The sequence below is a fragment of the Garra rufa genome, unplaced genomic scaffold (genome assembly GCF_049309525.1).
Source record: "Garra rufa unplaced genomic scaffold, GarRuf1.0 hap1_unplaced_002, whole genome shotgun sequence".
Taxonomy (NCBI): domain Eukaryota; kingdom Metazoa; phylum Chordata; class Actinopteri; order Cypriniformes; family Cyprinidae; genus Garra; species Garra rufa.
The window spans coordinates 7,198,597-7,211,512 of record NW_027394277.1 but is presented as its reverse complement, the minus strand read 5'-3'; the positions used below and the strand labels follow the sequence as shown (position 1 = coordinate 7,211,512).

The 12,916-nt window shown below is 54.3% G+C and overlaps 1 protein-coding gene and 30 non-coding genes across 31 annotated transcripts in view; 1 reads left to right on the top strand and 30 right to left on the bottom strand.

The window, feature by feature from the left end:
- LOC141305341 (uncharacterized) overlaps positions 1 to 12,916 on the top strand; it is a 587,365-nt gene that overhangs the window by 79,184 nt on the left and 495,265 nt on the right. The window lies entirely within an intron of this gene.
- Positions 278 to 351, bottom strand: trnat-agu (transfer RNA threonine (anticodon AGU)). The gene has a single exon. It is a non-coding gene; the product is annotated as a tRNA-Thr (tRNA).
- On the bottom strand, positions 731 to 804 carry trnat-ugu (transfer RNA threonine (anticodon UGU)). Its single transcript has one exon. It is a non-coding gene; the product is annotated as a tRNA-Thr (tRNA).
- On the bottom strand, positions 1,225 to 1,298 carry trnat-agu (transfer RNA threonine (anticodon AGU)). The gene has a single exon. It is a non-coding gene; the product is annotated as a tRNA-Thr (tRNA).
- trnar-ucu (transfer RNA arginine (anticodon UCU)) lies at positions 1,560 to 1,649 on the bottom strand. Its single transcript is given in 2 exon segments — positions 1,560 to 1,595; positions 1,613 to 1,649. It is a non-coding gene; the product is annotated as a tRNA-Arg (tRNA).
- On the bottom strand, positions 1,830 to 1,903 carry trnat-ugu (transfer RNA threonine (anticodon UGU)). Its single transcript has one exon. It is a non-coding gene; the product is annotated as a tRNA-Thr (tRNA).
- Positions 2,325 to 2,398, bottom strand: trnat-cgu (transfer RNA threonine (anticodon CGU)). Its single transcript has one exon. It is a non-coding gene; the product is annotated as a tRNA-Thr (tRNA).
- trnat-agu (transfer RNA threonine (anticodon AGU)) lies at positions 2,935 to 3,008 on the bottom strand. Its single transcript has one exon. It is a non-coding gene; the product is annotated as a tRNA-Thr (tRNA).
- On the bottom strand, positions 3,172 to 3,245 carry trnat-agu (transfer RNA threonine (anticodon AGU)). Its single transcript has one exon. It is a non-coding gene; the product is annotated as a tRNA-Thr (tRNA).
- On the bottom strand, positions 3,402 to 3,475 carry trnat-agu (transfer RNA threonine (anticodon AGU)). The gene has a single exon. It is a non-coding gene; the product is annotated as a tRNA-Thr (tRNA).
- trnat-ugu (transfer RNA threonine (anticodon UGU)) lies at positions 3,855 to 3,928 on the bottom strand. Its single transcript has one exon. It is a non-coding gene; the product is annotated as a tRNA-Thr (tRNA).
- Positions 4,349 to 4,422, bottom strand: trnat-agu (transfer RNA threonine (anticodon AGU)). The gene has a single exon. It is a non-coding gene; the product is annotated as a tRNA-Thr (tRNA).
- trnar-ucu (transfer RNA arginine (anticodon UCU)) lies at positions 4,684 to 4,773 on the bottom strand. Its single transcript is given in 2 exon segments — positions 4,684 to 4,719; positions 4,737 to 4,773. It is a non-coding gene; the product is annotated as a tRNA-Arg (tRNA).
- On the bottom strand, positions 4,954 to 5,027 carry trnat-ugu (transfer RNA threonine (anticodon UGU)). Its single transcript has one exon. It is a non-coding gene; the product is annotated as a tRNA-Thr (tRNA).
- On the bottom strand, positions 5,449 to 5,522 carry trnat-cgu (transfer RNA threonine (anticodon CGU)). The gene has a single exon. It is a non-coding gene; the product is annotated as a tRNA-Thr (tRNA).
- trnat-agu (transfer RNA threonine (anticodon AGU)) lies at positions 6,052 to 6,125 on the bottom strand. Its single transcript has one exon. It is a non-coding gene; the product is annotated as a tRNA-Thr (tRNA).
- On the bottom strand, positions 6,505 to 6,578 carry trnat-ugu (transfer RNA threonine (anticodon UGU)). Its single transcript has one exon. It is a non-coding gene; the product is annotated as a tRNA-Thr (tRNA).
- Positions 6,999 to 7,072, bottom strand: trnat-agu (transfer RNA threonine (anticodon AGU)). The gene has a single exon. It is a non-coding gene; the product is annotated as a tRNA-Thr (tRNA).
- trnar-ucu (transfer RNA arginine (anticodon UCU)) lies at positions 7,333 to 7,422 on the bottom strand. Its single transcript is given in 2 exon segments — positions 7,333 to 7,368; positions 7,386 to 7,422. It is a non-coding gene; the product is annotated as a tRNA-Arg (tRNA).
- Positions 7,603 to 7,676, bottom strand: trnat-ugu (transfer RNA threonine (anticodon UGU)). Its single transcript has one exon. It is a non-coding gene; the product is annotated as a tRNA-Thr (tRNA).
- On the bottom strand, positions 8,098 to 8,171 carry trnat-cgu (transfer RNA threonine (anticodon CGU)). The gene has a single exon. It is a non-coding gene; the product is annotated as a tRNA-Thr (tRNA).
- On the bottom strand, positions 8,708 to 8,781 carry trnat-agu (transfer RNA threonine (anticodon AGU)). The gene has a single exon. It is a non-coding gene; the product is annotated as a tRNA-Thr (tRNA).
- On the bottom strand, positions 9,161 to 9,234 carry trnat-ugu (transfer RNA threonine (anticodon UGU)). Its single transcript has one exon. It is a non-coding gene; the product is annotated as a tRNA-Thr (tRNA).
- trnat-agu (transfer RNA threonine (anticodon AGU)) lies at positions 9,655 to 9,728 on the bottom strand. The gene has a single exon. It is a non-coding gene; the product is annotated as a tRNA-Thr (tRNA).
- trnar-ucu (transfer RNA arginine (anticodon UCU)) lies at positions 9,990 to 10,079 on the bottom strand. The gene is given in 2 exon segments: positions 9,990 to 10,025; positions 10,043 to 10,079. It is a non-coding gene; the product is annotated as a tRNA-Arg (tRNA).
- Positions 10,260 to 10,333, bottom strand: trnat-ugu (transfer RNA threonine (anticodon UGU)). The gene has a single exon. It is a non-coding gene; the product is annotated as a tRNA-Thr (tRNA).
- trnat-agu (transfer RNA threonine (anticodon AGU)) lies at positions 10,754 to 10,827 on the bottom strand. Its single transcript has one exon. It is a non-coding gene; the product is annotated as a tRNA-Thr (tRNA).
- Positions 11,089 to 11,178, bottom strand: trnar-ucu (transfer RNA arginine (anticodon UCU)). The gene is given in 2 exon segments: positions 11,089 to 11,124; positions 11,142 to 11,178. It is a non-coding gene; the product is annotated as a tRNA-Arg (tRNA).
- Positions 11,359 to 11,432, bottom strand: trnat-ugu (transfer RNA threonine (anticodon UGU)). The gene has a single exon. It is a non-coding gene; the product is annotated as a tRNA-Thr (tRNA).
- trnat-cgu (transfer RNA threonine (anticodon CGU)) lies at positions 11,854 to 11,927 on the bottom strand. Its single transcript has one exon. It is a non-coding gene; the product is annotated as a tRNA-Thr (tRNA).
- On the bottom strand, positions 12,465 to 12,538 carry trnat-agu (transfer RNA threonine (anticodon AGU)). The gene has a single exon. It is a non-coding gene; the product is annotated as a tRNA-Thr (tRNA).

Here is a 12,916-nt window from a genome sequence, read left to right as displayed (position 1 = left end):
GTATTGTGGTGCGCAACCAAAGGCATCGCTGGGATTCGAAACGCAGGATCTCCTGTTTACTAGGCTAGCCTGGAAGCACGTTCGCCCTACGGGAAGGCGACTCAGACGATCCAGGCTTCCAGAGAAGAGGCCAGGGGTTGGCTGACTGGGCGCTGGACAGCTTTAAGGCGTTTGCCGACAACTGAGTCGGGGCGGTTAGCAAAATTAACCACTCGCTGCCCCTGCTTGCGGGTCGCTTTCGGAAAAGCTTGCGCTTGCTGGGCTGGAACCCCGCCCAAGGCACCGCTGGGATTTAAACCCAGGATCTCGTGTTTACTAGACAGGCGCTTTAACCAACTAAGCCACGGCGCCACCCCGCATGCTAGGCGAGGGGAGGGTGGCTTAGAGGATTCATGAATCAACACTTCGAACGTCCTGCTGCCTTCACTTGATGCAAGACAGTGATTGCCATACCTCACTGAATTGGATCTTGGGCATGTTTTGCTACCTTTTAAATATGATTGACATTTTTTTTTTAAATCAATGTACGCTGAGAACAGGAGGCCTCAAAATGGTTTATGCCAGGCTGGGCCACTGAGGGCTTTTCTTAAAGATTTGTGCCCGTCCAGCTCAACCGAGTGGCACGCTGTGTGGGCAGAAAGACAGGTCCTCAGGTCTTTGCACGGTTCAAAAACAGAGCGTCGCCGGGGTCCCCATTCAACAGCGAGGCCAGAGACAGCCACCGGTGGAAAGGCACCGCTGGGATTCGAACCCAGGATCTCCTGTTTACAAGACAGGCGCTTTGACCAGCTAAGCCACGGCGCCTCCTCGGTAGGACCTGTTAGCCTGCGATGCTATCCTCCAAAAGCAGGTGAGAGGGTAGTGTTGCAAGAGAAACCTCCCGCGGTCCACAAGCTCCTCTATGTCGCCATACGCCGTCCGTTTTTTGGTAAAACACGAGCTCGGCTGTATTGTGGTGCGCAACCAAAGGCATCGCTGGGATTCGAAACGCAGGATCTCCTGTTTACTAGGCTAGCCTGGAAGCACGTTCGCCCTACGGGAAGGCGACTCAGACGATCCAGGCTTCCAGAGAAGAGGCCAGGGGTTGGCTGACTGGGCGCTGGACAGCTTTAAGGCGTTTGCCGACAACTGAGTCGGGGCGGTTAGCAAAATTAACCACTCGCTGCCCCTGCTTGCGGGTCGCTTTCGGAAAAGCTTGCGCTTGCTGGGCTGGAACCCCGCCCAAGGCACCGCTGGGATTTAAACCCAGGATCTCGTGTTTACTAGACAGGCGCTTTAACCAACTAAGCCACGGCGCCACCCCGCATACTAGGCGAGGGGAGGGTGGCTTAGAGGATTCATGAATCAACACTTCGAACGTCCTGCTGCCTTCACTTGATGCAAGACAGTGATTGCCATACCTCACTGAATTGGATCTTGGGCATGTTTTGCTACCTTTTAAATATGATTGACATTTTTTTTTTAAATCAATGTACGTTGAGAACAGGAGGCCTCAAAATGGTTTCTGCTGTCCGAGAGCAACACTGCGCAGTACGGGCTTAACAAAATGCCAAAAAGCAAGACTCTGGTGGGACTCGAACCCACAACCTTTGAATGGCCTCATCTGGCAGTCTAGAAGTCCAATGCGCTATCCATTGCGCCACAGAGCCCGTCGGTATGCCAGGCTGGGCCACTGAGGGCTTTTCTTAAAGATTTGTGCCCGTCCAGCTCAACCGAGTGCCACGCTGTGTGGGCAGAAAGACAGGTCCTCAGGTCTTTGCACGGTTCAAAAACAGAGCGTCGCCGGGGTCCCCATTCAACAGCGAGGCCAGAGACAGCCACCGGTGGAAAGGCACCGCTGGGATTCGAACCCAGGATCTCCTGTTTACAAGACAGGCGCTTTGACCAGCTAAGCCACGGCGCCTCCTCGGTGGGACCCGTTAGCCTGCGATGCTATCCTCCAAAAGCAGGTGAGAGGGTAGTGTTGCAAGCGAAACCTCCCGCGGTCCACAAGCTCCTCTGTGTCGCCATTCGCCGTCCGTTTTTTGGTAAAGCACGAGCTCGGCTGTATTGTGGTGCGCAACCAAAGGCATCGCTGGGATTCGAAACGCAGGATCTCCTGTTTACTAGGCTAGCCTGGAAGCACGTTCGCCCTACGGGAAGGCGACTCAGACGATCCAGGCTTCCAGAGAAGAGGCCAGGGGTTGGCTGACTGGGCGCTGGACAGCTTTAAGGCGTTTGCCGACAACTGAGTCGGGGTCGGTTAGCAAAATTAACCACTCGCTGCCCCTGCTTGCGGGTCGCTTTCGGAAAGAATTGCGCTTGCTGGGCTGGAACCCCGCCCAAGGCACCGCTGGGATTTGAACCCAGGATCTCCTGTTTACGAGACAGGTGCTTTAACCAACTAAGCCACGGCGCCAAACCACAAGCAGGGTTATCGGGACAGTGACTCAGAGGGTTAAAACATCCAGAGGCGGATGCTAAAAGAAAATGTCTACAAATTTCTACTGCCTGAGGGCAAAACTCCACAGTATGAGAGCTACCAGAAAGCCACGACTCTGGTGAGACTTGAACCCAAAACCATTGAATGACCTCATCTGGCAGTGACTCAGAGGATGCATGAATCAACACTTCAAACATCCTGTTGCGTGCACAGAAAGACAGGTCCTCAGGTCTGTGCACAGCGGAGGCAGGCTTACTGGACTGGAGCGCCACCCCAGGCACCGTTGGGATTCGAACCTAGGATCTCCTGTGTACTACAGAGGAGCTTTAACCAACTAAGCCACGGCGCCTCCTCGGTGAGACTTGATAGCCTGGGATGCTATCCTCCAAAAGCAGGTGAGAGGGTAGTGTTGCAAGAGAAACCTCCCGCGGTCCACAAGCTCCTCTGTGTCCCCGTTCGCCGTCCGTTTTTTGGTAAAGCACGAGCTCGGCTGTATTGTGGCGCGCAACCAAAGGCACCGCTGGGATTCGAACCCAGGATCTCCTGTTTACTAGACAGGCGCTTTAACCAACTAAGCCACGGCGCCTCCTCGGTGAGACTCGATAGCCTGGGATGCTATCCTCCAAAAGCAGGTGAGAGGGTAGTGTTGCAAGAGAAACCTCCCGCGGTCCACAAGCTCCTCTGTGTCCCCGTTCGCCGTCCGTTTTTTGGTAAAGCACGAGCTCGGCTGTATTGTGGCGCGCAACCAAAGGCACCGCTGGGATTCGAACCCAGGATCTCCTGTTTACTAGACAGGCGCTTTAACCAACTAAGCCACGGCGCCTCCTCGGTGAGACTCGATAGCCTGGGATGCTATCCTCCAAAAGCAGGTGAGAGGGTAGTGTTGCAAGAGAAACCTCCCGCGGTCCACAAGCTCCTCTGTGTCCCCGTTCGCTTTTTGGTAAAGCACGAGCTCGGCTGTATTGTGGCGCGCAACCAAAGGCACCGCTGGGATTCGAACCCAGGATCTCCTGTTTACTAGACAGGCGCTTTAACCAACTAAGCCACGGCGCCACCCCGCATGCTAGGCGAGGGGAGGGCGGCTTAGAGGATTCATGAATCAACACTTCGAACGTCCTGCTGCCTTCACTTGATGCAAGACAGTGATTGCCATACCTCACTGAATTGGATCTTGGGCATGTTTTGCTACCTTTTAAATATGATTGACATTTTTTTTTTAAATCAAAGTACGCTGAGAACAGGAGGCCTCAAAATGGTTTATGCCAGGCTGGGCCACTGAGGGCTTTTCTTAAAGATTTGTGCCCGTCCAGCTCAACCGAGTGCCACGCTGTGTGGGCAGAAAGACAGGTCCTCAGGTCTTTGCACGGTTCAAAAACAGAGCGTCGCCGGGGTCCCCATTCAACAGCGAGGCCAGAGACAGCCACCGGTGGAAAGCCACCGCTGGGATTCGAACCCAGGATCTCCTGTTTACAAGACAGGCGCTTTGACCAGCTAAGCCACGGCGCCTCCTCGGTAGGACCTGTTAGCCTGCGATGCTATCCTCCAAAAGCAGGTGAGAGGGTAGTGTTGCAAGAGAAACCTCCCGCGGTCCACAAGCTCCTCTATGTCGCCATACGCCGTCCGTTTTTTGGTAAAACACGAGCTCGGCTGTATTGTGGTGCGCAACCAAAGGCATCGCTGGGATTCGAAACGCAGGATCTCCTGTTTACTAGGCTAGCCTGGAAGCACGTTCGCCCTACGGGAAGGCGACTCAGACGATCCAGGCTTCCAGAGAAGAGGCCAGGGGTTGGCTGACTGGGCGCTGGACAGCTTTAAGGCGTTTGCCGACAACTGAGTCGGGGCGGTTAGCAAAATTAACCACTCGCTGCCCCTGCTTGCGGGTCGCTTTCGGAAAAGCTTGTGCTTGCTGGGCTGGAACCCCGCCCAAGGCACCGCTGGGATTTAAACCCAGGATCTCGTGTTTACTAGACAGGCGCTTTAACCAACTAAGCCACGGCGCCACCCCGCATGCTAGGCGAGGGGAGGGTGGCTTAGAGGATTCATGAATCAACACTTCGAACGTCCTGCTGCCTTCACTTGATGCAAGACAGTGATTGCCATACCTCACTGAATTGGATCTTGGGCATGTTTTGCTACCTTTTAAATATGATTGACATTTTTTTTTTAAATCAATGTACGTTGAGAACAGGAGGCCTCAAAATGGTTTCTGCTGTCCGAGAGCAACACTGCGCAGTACGGGCTTAACAAAATGCCAAAAAGCAAGACTCTGGTGGGACTCAAACCCACAACCTTTGAATGGCCTCATCTGGCAGTCTAGAAGTCCAATGCGCTATCCATTGCGCCACAGAGCCCGTCGGTATGCCAGGCTGGGCCACTGAGGGCTTTTCTTAAAGATTTGTGCCCGTCCAGCTCAACCGAGTGCCACGCTGTGTGGGCAGAAAGACAGGTCCTCAGGTCTTTGCACGGTTCAAAAACAGAGCGTCGCCGGGGTCCCCATTCAACAGCGAGGCCAGAGACAGCCACCGGTGGAAAGGCACCGCTGGGATTCGAACCCAGGATCTCCTGTTTACAAGACAGGCGCTTTGACCAGCTAAGCCACGGCGCCTCCTCGGTGGGACCCGTTAGCCTGCGATGCTATCCTCCAAAAGCAGGTGAGAGGGTAGTGTTGCAAGCGAAACCTCCCGCGGTCCACAAGCTCCTCTGTGTCGCCATTCGCCGTCCGTTTTTTGGTAAAGCACGAGCTCGGCTGTATTGTGGTGCGCAACCAAAGGCATCGCTGGGATTCGAAACGCAGGATCTCCTGTTTACTAGGCTAGCCTGGAAGCACGTTCGCCCTACGGGAAGGCGACTCAGACGATCCAGGCTTCCAGAGAAGAGGCCAGGGGTTGGCTGACTGGGCGCTGGACAGCTTTAAGGCGTTTGCCGACAACTGAGTCGGGGTCGGTTAGCAAAATTAACCACTCGCTGCCCCTGCTTGCGGGTCGCTTTCGGAAAGAATTGCGCTTGCTGGGCTGGAACCCCGCCCAAGGCACCGCTGAGATTTGAACCCAGGATCTCCTGTTTACGAGACAGGTGCTTTAACCAACTAAGCCACGGCGCCAAACCACAAGCAGGGTTATCGGGACAGTGACTCAGAGGGTTAAAACATCCAGAGGCGGATGCTAAAAGAAAATGTCTACAAATTTCTACTGCCTGAGGGCAAAACTCCACAGTATGAGAGCTACCAGAAAGCCACGACTCTGCTGAGACTTGAACACAAAACCATTGAATGACCTCATCTGGCAGTGACTCAGAGGATGCATGAATCAACACTTCAAACATCCTGTTGCGTGCACAGAAAGACAGGTCCTCAGGTCTGTGCACAGCGGAGGCAGGCTTACTGGACTGGAGCGCCACCCCAGGCACCGTTGGGATTCGAACCTAGGATCTCCTGTGTACTACAGAGGAGCTTTAACCAACTAAGCCACGGCGCCTCCTCGGTGAGACTCGATAGCCTGGGATGCTATCCTCCAAAAGCAGGTGAGAGGGTAGTGTTGCAAGAGAAACCTCCCGCGGTCCACAAGCTCCTCTGTGTCCCCGTTCGCTTTTTGGTAAAGCACGAGCTCGGCTGTATTGTGGCGCGCAACCAAAGGCACCGCTGGGATTCGAACCCAGGATCTCCTGTTTACTAGACAGGCGCTTTAACCAACTAAGCCACGGCGCCACCCCGCATGCTAGGCGAGGGGAGGGCGGCTTAGAGGATTCATGAATCAACACTTCGAACGTCCTGCTGCCTTCACTTGATGCAAGACAGTGATTGCCATACCTCACTGAATTGGATCTTGGGCATGTTTTGCTACCTTTTAAATATGATTGACATTTTTTTTTTAAATCAATGTACGCTGAGAACAGGAGGCCTCAAAATGGTTTATGCCAGGCTGGGCCACTGAGGGCTTTTCTTAAAGATTTGTGCCCGTCCAGCTCAACCGAGTGCCACGCTGTGTGGGCAGAAAGACAGGTCCTCAGGTCTTTGCACGGTTCAAAAACAGAGCGTCGCCGGGGTCCCCATTCAACAGCGAGGCCAGAGACAGCCACCGGTGGAAAGGCACCGCTGGGATTCGAACCCAGGATCTCCTGTTTACAAGACAGGCGCTTTGACCAGCTAAGCCACGGCGCCTCCTCGGTAGGACCTGTTAGCCTGCGATGCTATCCTCCAAAAGCAGGTGAGAGGGTAGTGTTGCAAGAGAAACCTCCCGCGGTCCACAAGCTCCTCTATGTCGCCATACGCCGTCCGTTTTTTGGTAAAACACGAGCTCGGCTGTATTGTGGTGCGCAACCAAAGGCATCGCTGGGATTCGAAACGCAGGATCTCCTGTTTACTAGGCTAGCCTGGAAGCACGTTCGCCCTACGGGAAGGCGACTCAGACGATCCAGGCTTCCAGAGAAGAGGCCAGGGGTTGGCTGACTGGGCGCTGGACAGCTTTAAGGCGTTTGCCGACAACTGAGTCGGGGCGGTTAGCAAAATTAACCACTCGCTGCCCCTGCTTGCGGGTCGCTTTCGGAAAAGCTTGCGCTTGCTGGGCTGGAACCCCGCCCAAGGCACCGCTGGGATTTAAACCCAGGATCTCGTGTTTACTAGACAGGCGCTTTAACCAACTAAGCCACGGCGCCACCCCGCATGCTAGGCGAGGGGAGGGTGGCTTAGAGGATTCATGAATCAACACTTCGAACGTCCTGCTGCCTTCACTTGATGCAAGACAGTGATTGCCATACCTCACTGAATTGGATCTTGGGCATGTTTTGCTACCTTTTAAATATGATTGACATTTTTTTTTAAATCAATGTACGTTGAGAACAGGAGGCCTCAAAATGGTTTCTGCTGTCCGAGAGCAACACTGCGCAGTACGGGCTTAACAAAATGCCAAAAAGCAAGACTCTGGTGGGACTCGAAGCCACAACCTTTGAATGGCCTCATCTGGCAGTCTAGAAGTCCAATGCGCTATCCATTGCGCCACAGAGCCCGTCGGTATGCCAGGCTGGGCCACTGAGGGCTTTTCTTAAAGATTTGTGCCCGTCCAGCTCAACCGAGTGCCACGCTGTGTGGGCAGAAAGACAGGTCCTCAGGTCTTTGCACGGTTCAAAAACAGAGCGTCGCCGGGGTCCCCATTCAACAGCGAGGCCAGAGACAGCCACCGGTGGAAAGGCACCGCTGGGATTCGAACCCAGGATCTCCTGTTTACAAGACAGGCGCTTTGACCAGCTAAGCCACGGCGCCTCCTCGGTGGGACCCGTTAGCCTGCGATGCTATCCTCCAAAAGCAGGTGAGAGGGTAGTGTTGCAAGCGAAACCTCCCGCGGTCCACAAGCTCCTCTGTGTCGCCATTCGCCGTCCGTTTTTTGGTAAAGCACGAGCTCGGCTGTATTGTGGTGCGCAACCAAAGGCATCGCTGGGATTCGAAACGCAGGATCTCCTGTTTACTAGGCTAGCCTGGAAGCACGTTCGCCCTACGGGAAGGCGACTCAGACGATCCAGGCTTCCAGAGAAGAGGCCAGGGGTTGGCTGACTGGGCGCTGGACAGCTTTAAGGCGTTTGCCGACAACTGAGTCGGGGTCGGTTAGCAAAATTAACCACTCGCTGCCCCTGCTTGCGGGTCGCTTTCGGAAAGAATTGCGCTTGCTGGGCTGGAACCCCGCCCAAGGCACCGCTGGGATTTGAACCCAGGATCTCCTGTTTACGAGACAGGAGCTTTAACCAACTAAGCCACGGCGCCAAACCACAAGCAGGGTTATCGGGACAGTGACTCAGAGGGTTAAAACATCCAGAGGCGGATGCTAAAAGAAAATGTCTACAAATTTCTACTGCCTGAGGGCAAAACTCCACAGTATGAGAGCTACCAGAAAGCCACGACTCTGGTGAGACTTGAACCCAAAACCATTGAATGACCTCATCTGGCAGTGACTCAGAGGATGCATGAATCAACACTTCAAACATCCTGTTGCGTGCACAGAAAGACAGGTCCTCAGGTCTGTGCACAGCGGAGGCAGGCTTACTGGACTGGAGCGCCACCCCAGGCACCGTTGGGATTCGAACCTAGGATCTCCTGTGTACTACAGAGGAGCTTTAACCAACTAAGCCACGGCGCCTCCTCGGTGAGACTCGATAGCCTGGGATGCTATCCTCCAAAAGCAGGTGAGAGGGTAGTGTTGCAAGAGAAACCTCCCGCGGTCCACAAGCTCCTCTGTGTCCCCGTTCGCCGTCCGTTTTTTGGTAAAGCACGAGCTCGGCTGTATTGTGGCGCGCAACCAAAGGCACCGCTGGGATTCAAACCCAGGATCTCCTGTTTACTAGACAGGGGCTTTAACCAACTAAGCCACGGCGCCACCCCGCATGCTAGGCGAGGGGAGGGCGGCTTAGAGGATTCATGAATCAACACTTCGAACGTCCTGCTGCCTTCACTTGATGCAAGACAGTGATTGCCATACCTCACTGAATTGGATCTTGGGCATGTTTTGCTACCTTTTAAATATGATTGACATTTTTTTTTTAAATCAATGTACGCTGAGAACAGGAGGCCTCAAAATGGTTTATGCCAGGCTGGGCCACTGAGGGCTTTTCTTAAAGATTTGTGCCCGTCCAGCTCAACCGAGTGCCACGCTGTGTGGGCAGAAAGACAGGTCCTCAGGTCTTTGCACGGTTCAAAAACAGAGCGCCGCCGGGGTCCCCATTCAACAGCGAGGCCAGAGACAGCCACCGGTGGAAAGGCACCGCTGGGATTCGAACCCAGGATCTCCTGTTTACAAGACAGGCGCTTTGCCCAGCTAAGCCACGGCGCCTCCTCGGTAGGACCCATTAGCCTGCGATGCTATCCTCCAAAAGCAGGTGAGAGGGTAGTGTTGCAAGAGAAACCTCCCGCGGTCCACAAGCTCCTCTATGTCGCCATTCGCCGTCCGTTTTTTGGTAAAGCACGAGCTCGGCTGTATTGTGGTGCGCAACCAAAGGCATCGCTGGGATTCGAAACGCAGGATCTCCTGTTTACTAGGCTAGCCTGGAAGCACGTTCGCCCTACAGGAAGGCGACTCAGACGATCCAGGCTTCCAGAGAAGAGGCCAGGGGTTGGCTGACTGGGCGCTGGACAGCTTTAAGGCGTTTGCCGACAACTGAGTCGGGGCGGTTAGCAAAATTAACCACTCGCTGCCCCTGCTTGCGGGTCGCTTTCGGAAAAGCTTGCGCTTGCTGGGCTGGAACCCCGCCCAAGGCACCGCTGGGATTTAAACCCAGGATCTCGTGTTTACTAGACAGGCGCTTTAACCAACTAAGCCACGGCGCCACCCCGCATGCTAGGCGAGGGGAGGGTGGCTTAGAGGATTCATGAATCAACACTTCGAACGTCCTGCTGCCTTCACTTGATGCAAGACAGTGATTGCCATACCTCACTGAATTGGATCTTGGGCATGTTTTGCTACCTTTTAAATATGATTGACATTTTTTTTTTAAATCAATGTACGTTGAGAACAGGAGGCCTCAAAATGGTTTCTGCTGTCCGAGAGCAACACTGCGCAGTACGGGCTTAACAAAATGCCAAAAAGCAAGACTCTGGTGGGACTCGAACCCACAACCTTTGAATGGCCTCATCTGGCAGTCTAGAAGTCCAATGCGCTATCCATTGTGCCACAGAGCCCGTCGGTATGCCAGGCTGGGCCACTGAGGGCTTTTCTTAAAGATTTGTGCCCGTCCAGCTCAACCGAGTGCCACGCTGTGTGGGCAGAAAGACAGGTCCTCAGGTCTTTGCACGGTTCAAAAACAGAGCGTCGCCGGGGTCCCCATTCAACAGCGAGGCCAGAGACAGCCACCGGTGGAAAGGCACCGCTGGGATTCGAACCCAGGATCTCCTGTTTACAAGACAGGCGCTTTGACCAGCTAAGCCACGGCGCCTCCTCGGTGGGACCCGTTAGCCTGCGATGCTATCCTCCAAAAGCAGGTGAGAGGGTAGTGTTGCAAGCGAAACCTCCCGCGGTCCACAAGCTCCTCTGTGTCGCCATTCGCCGTCCGTTTTTTGGTAAAGCACGAGCTCGGCTGTATTGTGGTGCGCAACCAAAGGCATCGCTGGGATTCGAAACGCAGGATCTCCTGTTTACTAGGCTAGCCTGGAAGCACGTTCGCCCTACGGGAAGGCGACTCAGACGATCCAGGCTTCCAGAGAAGAGGCCAGGGGTTGGCTGACTGGGCGCTGGACAGCTTTAAGGCGTTTGCCGACAACTGAGTCGGGGCGGTTAGCAAAATTAACCACTCGCTGCCCCTGCTTGCGGGTCGCTTTCGGAAAAGCTTGCGCTTGCTGGGCTGGAACCCCGCCCAAGGCACCGCTGGGATTTAAACCCAGGATCTCGTGTTTACTAGACAGGCGCTTTAACCAACTAAGCCACGGCGCCACCCCGCATGCTAGGCGAGGGGAGGGTGGCTTAGAGGATTCATGAATCAACACTTCGAACGTCCTGCTGCCTTCACTTGATGCAAGACAGTGATTGCCATACCTCACTGAATTGGATCTTGGGCATGTTTTGCTACCTTTTAAATATGATTGACATTTTTTTTTTAAATCAATGTACGTTGAGAACAGGAGGCCTCAAAATGGTTTCTGCTGTCCGAGAGCAACACTGCGCAGTACGGGCTTAACAAAATGCCAAAAAGCAAGACTCTGGTGGGACTCGAACCCACAACCTTTGAATGGCCTCATCTGGCAGTCTAGAAGTCCAATGCGCTATCCATTGCGCCACAGAGCCCGTCGGTATGCCAGGCTGGGCCACTGAGGGCTTTTCTTAAAGATTTGTGCCCGTCCAGCTCAACCGAGTGCCACGCTGTGTGGGCAGAAAGACAGGTCCTCAGGTCTTTGCACGGTTCAAAAACAGAGCGTCGCCGGGGTCCCCATTCAACAGCGAGGCCAGAGACAGCCACCGGTGGAAAGGCACCGCTGGGATTCGAACCCAGGATCTCCTGTTTACAAGACAGGCGCTTTGACCAGCTAAGCCACGGCGCCTCCTCGGTGGGACCCGTTAGCCTGCGATGCTATCCTCCAAAAGCAGGTGAGAGGGTAGTGTTGCAAGCGAAACCTCCCGCGGTCCACAAGCTCCTCTGTGTCGCCATTCGCCGTCCGTTTTTTGGTAAAGCACGAGCTCGGCTGTATTGTGGTGCGCAACCAAAGGCATCGCTGGGATTCGAAACGCAGGATCTCCTGTTTACTAGGCTAGCCTGGAAGCACGTTCGCCCTACGGGAAGGCGACTCAGACGATCCAGGCTTCCAGAGAAGAGGCCAGGGGTTGGCTGACTGGGCGCTGGACAGCTTTAAGGCGTTTGCCGACAACTGAGTCGGGGTCGGTTAGCAAAATTAACCACTCGCTGCCCCTGCTTGCGGGTCGCTTTCGGAAAGAATTGCGCTTGCTGGGCTGGAACCCCGCCCAAGGCACCGCTGGGATTTGAACCCAGGATCTCCTGTTTACGAGACAGGTGCTTTAACCAACTAAGCCACGGCGCCAAACCACAAGCAAGGTTATCGGGACAGTGACTCAGAGGGTTAAAACATCCAGAGGTGGATGCTAAAAGAAAATGTCTACAAATTTCTACTGCCTGAGGGCAAAACTCCACAGTATGAGAGCTACCAGAAAGCCACGACTCTGGTGAGACTTGAACACAAAAACCATTGAATGACCTCATCTGGCAGTGACTCAGAGGATGCATGAATCAACACTTCAAACATCCTGTTGCGTGCACAGAAAGACAGGTCCTCAGGTCTGTGCACAGCGGAGGCAGGCTTACTGGACTGGAGCGCCACCCCAGGCACCGTTGGGATTCGAACCTAGGATCTCCTGTGTACTACAGAGGAGCTTTAACCAACTAAGCCACGGCGCCTCCTCGGTGAGACTCGATAGCCTGGGATGCTATCCTCCAAAAGCAGGTGAGAGGGTAGTGTTGCAAGAGAAACCTCCCGCGGTCCACAAGCTCCTCTGTGTACCCGTTCGCCGTCCGTTTGTTGGTAAAGCACGAGCTCGGCTGTATTGTGGCGCGCAACCAAAGGCACCGCTGGGATTCGAACCCAGGATCTCCTGTTTACTAGACAGGCGCTTTAACCAACTAAGCCACGGCTCCACCCCGCATGCTAGGCGAGGGGAGGGCGGCTTAGAGGATTCATGAATCAACACTTCGAACGTCCTGCTGCCTTCACTTGATGCAAGACAGTGATTGCCATACCTCACTGAATTGGATCTTGGGCATGTTTTGCTACCTTTTAAATATGATTGACATTTTTTTTTTAAATCAATGTACGCTGAGAACAGGAGGCCTCAAAATGGTTTATGCCAGGCTGGGCCACTGAGGGCTTTTCTTAAAGATTTGTGCCCGTCCAGCTCAACCGAGTGCCACGCTGTGTGGGCAGAAAGACAGGTCCTCAGGTCTTTGCACGGTTCAAAAACAGAGCGTCGCCGGGGTCCCCATTCAACAGCGAGGCCAGAGACAGCCACCGGTGGA